Genomic DNA, 8,012 nt, shown 5'->3' with positions numbered 1-8,012 from the left:
TGCTGCTGCCTGTGTGGTTTGCCTCCTTGGAGACCCCGGGAGTGAGTGGGACCTGGGAGCTTGGAGCCCTGCCCCCAGGGCCCGGCCAGCCTGCCTGCTCCTGGGCAGGCATGTGGCAGTGTCCATCTGGAGACAGGAGGGCGCCCGCCTGCTGGGCACAGTCTCGGCCTTTCCTCCCTGCCCTCCACCCAGCTCCCCACTTTCAGGCAGCATCGGGGTTGGGGGAGAGCTGACAGTGCCCGGGTGCCCCCTGCCCTTGAGTTCTCTGCCCACGGGCTCGGCCTCGTCAACTCCCGAAGGGAGCGGGGCTCGCTGGGTGTCGGCAGAGCAGTCAGAAAGGACCTCAGCTCCCCGAGACCCTCAGCTTCGGGCATCGCTCCAGGAAGCCCCCCGTGTGCTGGCCGCGGGGTGAGGGCTGGCTCAGTGCAGCCACTGAGGGGCGCATCCCCCGCGGAGCTGCGGTGCTGGGGCAGGGGACAGGGGCGGGGCTCTGCCCCAGAACTTGGCCTGGGGACTCGGAGGGCAGGGGGCAGTGCTCCCTCCAGTGAGGGCCCCGGGGTCCCCCCAGGCGGCACTGGTTTCTCCAGGCCAGTGTCCTCGTCTCTCGGGGCAATGCCGTCCCAGCCCCATCCAGGCTGGATGCAGATGGCATCCCACCCCTCCCTCCCGTTGCTCCCGTTGGCGCCCGGGTTCCCGTGCGCGCCCCCCTCCCCCCGCAGGGTCCCTGTCTACCCGGCTCCTCAGCTGGGGCCACCAGGGGGCGCTGAGGCTAAAGACAGACCCAGGCTCTTCAGTCCCGCCTGCTTGAGGCTGGACAGACCCTTGGGTGGGGGGTGGTCACTGCTTCCATGCCCACCAGGGGCAGCGCTGTGCCCCTAGCCCCACAGGCCCCTGGTCGGCCCCGGCCTTGCCAGCCTCCCTGCTCCCCTGATCCCGACGGGTCGGCCACCACGCCGCTGCCCGCACGACAGCCCGTCGGTACCCAGATCCTGCCGGTTCCGTGGTGGAGCCCCAGGCCCTCCTGTCCCGCCTGGCTTGTTTCTTGGCCCCCGTCGTGTGGCTCCTGCTCAGGGGCACGTGGAACTGGCCTTTGGCACCTCCTGCCCCACTGCAGTCCCTGCAGAGAGGGACGTGCAGCCGAAGGGCCCCCTCCTGCCTCCTGCCCTGGGTGCCCTACCAGGAAGTGCTATGCCACTCGTAGGAAGCCACGGCCCTGCCCATCTGGGCTTGGGTGACAGCTGTTGGGACACCCGCATGCCCCAAAGTGCCACTGCCTCACCCAGAGCTAGGGGCGCACAAGCCCCCTGGGGTTTGGGAGGCTGGGGGCTGGGGCAGCTCACCCGTGACACTGGGCTGTGTGAGGGCCCAGCAGGCAGAGAGGCAGGCTCTGGGAGAGCCCTTGGACCACCTTCCTGCCCAGTCCCACCCGTGTCAGGGCCGAGGCCTGGGGGAACCTGGGAGTGGGCCGCGGCCTGGCTCTGGGGGAGCGGGGATGCCAACCACCCTCCACCTTTCTGCGGGCAAAGGCAGACATCCTGGCAGGGCTGCGGGCGGTACCCACGGAACCCGCCCTTGCCAGCCTGGGCGCTGCAGCATTGCCAGGCAGGTGGGGGGACGCAGCGGGACCCTTGGGGACGGCCCGTGGGAATGGGCGGTGGTGCGTGGAGGGCGCGGGCAGAGCGGGCGTGCAGGGCAGCGCTCCTCGGATGGTGTCCGTTGCCGTGAACACCATCCGGCCGGCTCCATCTTACACAGGTGCGCCCAGCCCAGGGCCTCGGAGAGAAGGGGCCCAGGGGGCCCAGTGGATGGCGGGCAGGGGCGTGGGTGTGCATGTGTGTGGGGTGAGTGTGGGCTTGTGGAGGCCGGGTGAGCCCCCTCGGGGTCAAGGCCACCTGACCTGCTCCTGTCTATACAGCGTGAGTGGGGAGCTGGAGTGCCAGCTCCCTGTGTGGGCCTGACCCGGAGCCTCTGCCCCGCAGAGCGCAGTGGGGCTGGGCTGCTGGGCGGGGAGGCCCAAGGTACAGGAGCACAGCAGGTAGAACCTTCTGGATCCCAACTCTTCTGCCTCAGCTCAGCACCCAGCCACGTCCACTGCGAAGCCCAAGCTTGCCACTTCTCTCCTGCCACAGGGCCTTTGCACAGGGTCTTTGCTCTCTCCCCTCCCTGCCCCCTGTGCCAGCTCCCACTCCCTCGGCTCTCAGCTCCTGTGGCACCTCCTCCAGGAAGCTTCTGGCACCCAGGGTCAGGTGCCTTCTCCCCGCAGGCGCTGTGTGTTCTCAGTTTGTCGCTCTATGCCACGCTGGGAGGTTGGAGTTGTCAATCCAGCCGGGGTCTGCCTGGCCTGGGGTGTGCAGAGCAGGCGAGGGAGGAAGCGAAGTCCAATCTCCAGGAGCCCAAAGCCCCGGACCTGGCGGGAGCGGGGTGGGGTCGGGTGGGGGGGCCGGGGCGAAGACGTGAGGTCAGCCGTGTGTCCCTCCCCAGCCCCCAGCCCCAGGCTCTCCACAGGGGCTGCTCTCGCCTGGCTCACAGCCTGCGAGGCCTGGGAAGTTGACCCGTCCAAGGTCAGGTTGGGGAAGGGGCTCCTTGAGTGTCAGGAAGGAGGACAGGTGGAGGGGGCGGGGCGGAGCCCACCTAGGCTCCTGTCCTGGCACGTGACCCTGGCAGCCGAGCTCCCCTCTCTGGGCCTCAGCCTCCCTCTTGTTAAGAGGGACTGCGCTCACCCACTGACAAAACGAGGCGTCCCGCCCGGACCCCACAGTCCCCTTTGCTCTGGGGGAGGGGAGGCCCCCCAGGGAGGATCAAAGGGCACCCCATCAACCAGCGTCAGCAGGTGGGGAAGGGTGGGACCAGGTGCGGCGTTGCCATGGTGATGAGCGCGCCTGTTTCCTTCACTTTCAGTCCTGGGAAGGGGTGAACCCTGACCTTCAAACAGGCCAGACAGCCAGCAGCCGGGCAGAGGGCCAGAGAGGCGTGGGCAGCTGGGGCCCCAGGGCCCCCAGGTCTCCCCATGAGGGTTCCCAGCACCAGGGCCCCCACGTTCGCCCTGGGAGGGCTGGCTTATGGCCCCAATTCACAGATGAAGGCAGTAAGGCCCAGTTAGTTGTCCAAGGTCACATAGGGTAGAACTGCCCACGGGTCCTGAACCAGGACCATCCCCTCTCCCCGGTTTCCTCCCTCAGAGCCACTTAAAACTCTGACCCAGGCCGCGGTGGGGTTACTTCGGGTGTCTTGGCAGGCAGAGGTGTGGCTTGAGGGCTCTCCCAGAGCCTGCCCGCCCCATCCCTCCCTGGGGAAGGAGGACAGGTGGACAGAACTGGAGTCCGGGTCTCACCCTGGAGCCCTCTCCCCAGTCCAGGCCCAGGCTGGGCCCCCAGGGGGACCAGAGGTCAGACCCCACAAGGCTCGTGCCTGGGGGAGTTGGGAAGGGCTATTTCAAGAAGGTGGAGGATCGAGGAGGAGCTGGAGGGTGAGCAGGAGTTTTCCAGGTGAGGACTCAGCTTGTCAGCTTACGTCGGGGCCCAGGGCTCTCATCACGTGTGGGTGGTGGGCCCACAGCCCCGGTCTCCTGTCTGTGCCCTCTGGGTATAAAGTGTGGCCTGGAGGGGACTGGGGGGCTCAGCGGCCGTTTGCCCAGTGAGTGGTCACAGGCCACATGCAGGGAGAGGAGTGGGATGGGGCGGGACTCCTGGCTGCAGAGCCCAGGGCCCCACTGACCCCTGTGATGGAGGAAGCAGCTGCTGACTGCCAGCTGCTTGGCACATCTGGGCCAGACTCCTGGGGGCCTCCCGAGACGCTGGGTCCCAAAGACCCCCTGGACCCCTTCATCCCGGGTCCACATCACAGACGCCGCTCCAGGCGCCCACAGGCTAGAGCGGGAGCCAGGAGAACCTTTGGGATGGCAAAGCACATGGCGGCAGGAGCTGGGGAGCTACCAGGTCAGAGGCCAGAGCGCAGGTCCCCCCGCCCCAGGCCACCCACCCTGGGTCCTCCCACTCCGGGTGCCCTCACCCCGAGTCTCTGTGTTCCACCCCTGGAGGCTGCCAGTCCTGCTCCTTTCAAGGCCAGGGGCAGCCTTGACCGACCTCTCACCCCCGGACCTGGGGCAGGTAACTCTGGAGGCACCCCAGGGCTCTGAGGCCAGCTCAGTGCTCCCTGACTGTGGCCTTGGGCAAACCACTCGCCTCTGCTTCCATATCTGTAAAAGGGGTGTGAAAATAACGCCTGAGTCTCAGGGGACCGTGAGCACGGAGGAAGTGCTCAGTGAAGGGTGCCTGTCACGTGACCTGCTTTATGAACAGAGAGGTGCTGTGATCTGGCCAAGGACACACAGCTACTGGAGGCAGGGCCAGGCTTCCTTCCGCCCTGGTCCTGCTCCCTGGCGCCCCTGCCAGCCCCTGCGCGCTGGTAATGGGGCAGGAGGGCCAGGCCCCATTACAAAGGTTCCTATAAATGGCGTGAGAAGGATTAATAATGTATTTGTAACACATCGTCATGGTAGCCGAAAATGATCTGTAAGTGTGCAGTAAATGTTTTATAATGTTTCTGTAACCCGTTATAAATGATAAATGGCCGACTATAGATGCCGGATCAAATATTTATAACGCCTTGCGTGCAGCGTTGGGCTGCTACAGTCCGGGAAAGCCATTAATAATAAAGTGGATGGAAATGTAAAAGTTACCGACATGCCCAGCAAAGCCATTTATAATGAAAGGTAAAATTTGGCTGTTGGAAGCAACCCACGAGCCCCAGCCGAAGCACCGGCCAGGCTCCCCCGGAGCCCGGGGAAGGGGTGGGTTGTGAATTATTTGTGAGGTGTTCGGACTAGAACGTATACCATCCATAGCGCGCCGTATACATATGCACGAGGCGGCATGCATTATTCATTGGGCCTAATTAATTAACGGGTGGCCCCTTAAAATGGGGCGTCGCAGCTCCCAGCTCCCTCCTGCCTGTGGTGCGGGCGCCCACAGCCGCCTGCGTGAGCCGTTGGCTGACCCAACCATGGCCTTGGGAACCGGGGAATGAGGGGACACCCCTCGTATGCTCTGCTGTGAAGCCAGCGTGACCCCCCAAGTTGGTTCCGCTGCAGGCGGCAAGGGGCTGGCATCCCTCAGGGGGGCTCTGCTTACCACCCTCCAGCATCCGCCTCTCACAACCACAGTGGCCATGAAAATTAATTGTTTTTCATGGATAGAGCTTGAGGAAAACCAAACCTAGATAGCACTATTTACCTTTTTCCCTTACTTATTAAAGGTGAGGTGCTCAGGGTGCGATGGGGACGTGAATGATATCCTTAACTGGTCCAGACCAGTCAATGTAAAGACAGGCGGCATCGATCCCAATTACCTGGCTAGGTAACACTGTTACTGCGGCAGGGAGCCGCCTTTCCACAGCTCAGCCTGGTGCTGCTGGGGATGAGGGCCCCCACCTTGCTGTGAAGGCTCAGAGAAGTGAGGGTGACAGGGCGAAGCTGCTGAGCGAGGCTGCCAACCCGGACCTGCCCGCTCGAGTCCGAGCATGTCTTTTGCACAAGCCAGGGCTTCCGGTTCTGTTCTGTGTGGCACTCGTTTCCCGAGACACCCCTGCAGCAGAGGTTCTGCAGAGGTGGGCAAGTCAGTTTGGGAACCCCTGTGTAGCGTGGCCGCTCCCTTGGGAGTCACGGTGCACGGGAGGGCATGAAGGCTCTGAGAAGTCCTGTGGGAAGGGCCGCATGGGTGGATGCCTCCCCACTTCTTTCTCTCGCCCCCCCCACTGCCTCTCCTGGTTTCCCTGCTCTGCCTTGAAGGCTCAGGGCACCGCCAGGTCTGCTGTGTTTGGACAAGCGCCTCCGATTATGTTCCAGCTCAGGCCATCAGCCTTGGTCAAATCTGTTACTTGGGGTTCAGTCTACCAGTTGAAGGGTCTACAGACCCCACCCCACCACTCCAAGGTGTCGTGCCCATTCCCACCACCAAGAACCATCCTAGGGGCCCAGTAGGCGGCGCATCCTCCAGGAGCTGGCTTTTTGGATGCAAATCAGTGCTGCCCTGGTCCGGATCCTCCCTTGGGTCCCCAGCAATGTCCTTGCCAGCCTTCCTCCCGGGGAGGGGCCCCCATCATCACCGAGGGGTCTGAACACGTGCTGGAAAGCAGGAGCGGGGGAAATTGAGACCACCCGGCCTGGAAGCTCTGACCCAGACAACGGCAGCCACTCGGGCAGGGCAGCGGCCCACGGCTGACCCGGGTTTCTCGGGCCCTCCACCATGCCGGGTCCTAGGTCCCAGCTCTGCCTGGCTGATCCACTGGTCTCCTCTCTCCTCAGAACCTCATTTTTTGAGTTGCAGAATGGGTAGCGTCAACCCACTTTTAAAGAGTGGCTTTAAGCATTAAGTGAGAAAATGGGTGTGAAAATGCTAGAAGCCCTCCCGACCCTTTCTCCAGCCGCACCCCGCCTCCTGCCCAGTTCCTCCATTCCTCGGATACTCCTGCTGCAGGGCCTCTGCCTGGGACACTCTTCCCTTTCCTCTGTGACAAGCCAATTCCCACTTACCCTTCAGGTCTCAGTTCTCATGTCCCCTCCCCAGGGAAGCCATCTCCGGCCTCTGGACCAAGACAAGGGCCCCTTCTTCACCATCTAATGGCATGGCGTGCCCCTTGGAGCACTGTCACAGGGGCAATTTTGCGTTTATCTGTATATGTGTATCAGTCAGGGTAAGAATGCTAGCTGCTGTAACAAACAGGTCCCAAAGTTCCAGCAACTGGACCCAGCCTGCATTTCTCACTCACCCAGAGGCCAATCTGGATGCCCCCGGTCAGTGATGACCTTCTGCCTGACCCTGCAGTGTCCAAGCTCGTCCACCTGTGGCCCCATCATCTAGTAGGTCCTTTGCCTCCGGCCAGCAGACCGGGGAAGATTTAGAGTGTGAGGTGCATCCGTCACCTCCATTAGCCAGAACTCAGCCACAACAGCCCCACTGACCTGCAAGGGAGGCTGGAAACATCGGACCAGGCATAGGAAATGGCAAGTGCTGAGGTCCTGGGGCGGCCATAGGAGGGGAGATGGGAGAGGTAACAATGGCCCATGCTGAGGGCAGTGCTTTCCTTGTGAGGAGGAGGGGCTGGAGAAGTGGCAGGGCAAGTTCTGGCTCCCGTGGTCATCAAAGATTTTGTGTTGAGAATAGACTGCAGGTGGCAAGCCAGAGGCAGAGCCATGGTTAGAAGATTCCTGTAGAAACCCAGGCTCACAGCAGCTGGTGGCTGTGGAGGTGGTGGCAGTGGTCAGCTTCCTGCAGGATGGGATGTGGGCAGTGAGAGGACATGGGCCAAGGAGCTTGCCCAGGCTTGTGGCCCCAGCAGCTGGCAGGATGCCATGGGCCGGCTGTGGGTGGGGCTGGTTGGAGGTCTGGGAGGACCAGGAGTGGCTGAGTGCAGGAGGCAAGAGGGGTGGAGGCTCTGAGGCCAGCAGGGCAGGGCAGGCCAGGGAGCAGCTGGAGATGTGATAAGGGGCCCAGACGACTTCATTCAGAGCGCTGCAGAGGCCAAGCAAGGAAGGGCTTGTCCAACTGGCTTTCTAGAAAGATCCCTTGGCTGCTGGGGAGGGGTGGACTCTGGTGGTCAGAGGGCAGGAGGGAGCCGAGGGAGACTGGCCAGTGGCCAGGGGCAAGATGTTGGTGGCCGCAGTGGGGAGAAGTGGGCAGGCTGGGGGTGTCCTGGATTGGGGGGCCCTGGAGAGGAGCAGGGCCGGCAGAGGATGTGCTATGTGTGAGGTGCTGATGGGGACATCACCACAAATGCCGCCTTCCAAGTCACTGTCCCCAGAGGTGGCCACGTGGTGGCCAGTGGGGGCAAGCGTGCAGCTTAAACTCCTCAGAATCAGAGCTCTGGCCACCTCGTCCTCTTCACTCTGAGCCCCCCGCCCTGTCTGCCTCTCGTCCAGCCCTGTGACCACCGACCCCCCCACCCTTCTTGACCTTGGCCTTACCCGACCTCACCAGCTTTTCCAGTTCTCCTAAATGCTGCCCTGGGGGTCAGGA

Source organism: Pseudorca crassidens, chromosome 15 (genome assembly GCF_039906515.1).
Source record: "Pseudorca crassidens isolate mPseCra1 chromosome 15, mPseCra1.hap1, whole genome shotgun sequence".
Classification (NCBI taxonomy): domain Eukaryota; kingdom Metazoa; phylum Chordata; class Mammalia; order Artiodactyla; family Delphinidae; genus Pseudorca; species Pseudorca crassidens.
This window is presented reverse-complemented; position numbering follows the sequence as displayed.